General features: G+C 57.5%; 1 non-coding gene across 1 annotated transcript; it reads right to left on the bottom strand.

Annotated features, from left to right (window-relative positions):
* Positions 1–551: 551 nt before the first annotated feature.
* Trnan-guu lies at positions 552–625 on the bottom strand. The gene has a single exon. It is a non-coding gene; the product is annotated as a tRNA-Asn (tRNA).
* Between the last annotated feature and the right edge of the window lie 722 nt (positions 626–1,347).

The following is a 1,347-nucleotide window of genomic DNA, read 5'->3' as shown; positions in this document are numbered from 1 at the left end:
GGGAAGTCCCAAGCCAGTCCGCAGGCTGCACGGCACCGTCCGAATGCACTCGTGGGAGTGGGGCGGCACCTGTGGCTTCCCAGGGACTCTTCTTTTTTTCAATGATTTCCCCCTGCAGCAGAAGGGGACCCAGCTCGGCCCCGCCCCTCACGGGGCGGAGCGAGTACGCGCAGGGAGGCCCCGCCCCCGTCCGCGCGCCCTCGCCCCGCCCTGCGCGCCCTCGCTCCAAAGCGCCGTTCCCCCGCCCCCCCCTCCAGCCCAGCGCGCACTCGCGCTTCAAAGCGCGCGCCTCCGCCCCGCGTGCGCGCCGCCGCCGCCGTCGAGACCCCCCCCCCCCCCTCCCCCCAAGGCCTGGTCTCCAGCCCCAGCAGCGCCAACCTGGCCGCCGCGAGCAGAAGGTGGTTAGATGAGGCCCCTCACCTCCCCCGCCGGAACTCCCCGCGCATGGGCCCCAAAGTTGGCTTTCGTCCCGGAAAGTCCACCCCGGTGCCGACGCCTGAACTCTTCGTGGTGTGCAAAACCACGGGCGACTAGCGTATAAAAGCGAGAAGCGTCCCTGGGTGGGCTCGAACCACCAACCTTTCGGTTAACAGCCGAACGCGCTAACCGATTGCGCCACAGAGACTCCGCTGGCCCCGGTTGCTTCCGCTGGAGCCTTTATGAAGAATCCTAAAGGCGGTGAGCGCCTTTTCCCTCTCCGTTTCCGGATTCGAATCGGAACGAACCTTTCCCGGGGCGAGTTTCGTCCTCTCCGCCTTTTAAATTCGTGTTTCAAAAACACACGCGCAGAAGGGGCGGAGCCACACGCCGCCCCTCCCACCCCGGCTGCTCCGGGAAGGTGGTCGTTTCTGATTAGCTGCCTTTCATGGGGAAATTCAGATTTTTCTTAGGAGCTGATAGACTCCTCTTTGGGTTCGGATTATTTGTGCAGGTCTCTGCTGGCTGATTTACTTGTGTAGCCTCTTCGAGAGCATCTGACTCGCACTGGCCTGTCTTCTTAGATTCAGGTAGTGGTACACACACACACACACACACACACACACACACACACAGCCCCTCTTTGCTTGTTTTGTACTAAACTACAATGCGATGTTGGTTTGCTTTTGGATACAGTAACGTTTTGTTACTACAAAGAAACATCAGAAAAAGCTAACAGTAACATCCCCGCGTCCCTGTATTTTGAGTTAATTGCTTTATTCTTTCTGGAAATCGCAGCGTTTAAGCTATGCCACCTAAAACAAACATCTTCCGGGATTTTTTTTTTTTTTTAAATAATCCAGTTTGAGGAGAGAGAAATTACAGAGGAACAGATACAAGTTATGGCAAACTCTGGACAACGTTTAACCC

The sequence above is a fragment of the Dipodomys spectabilis genome, unplaced genomic scaffold, assembly GCF_019054845.1.
Source record: "Dipodomys spectabilis isolate Male_0828 unplaced genomic scaffold, ASM1905484v1 ptg000096l, whole genome shotgun sequence".
In the NCBI taxonomy this organism is placed as follows: Eukaryota; Metazoa; Chordata; class Mammalia; order Rodentia; family Heteromyidae; genus Dipodomys; species Dipodomys spectabilis.
Note: the sequence above shows the minus strand (reverse complement) of the source record. Positions and strands in the feature narration are given on the sequence as shown.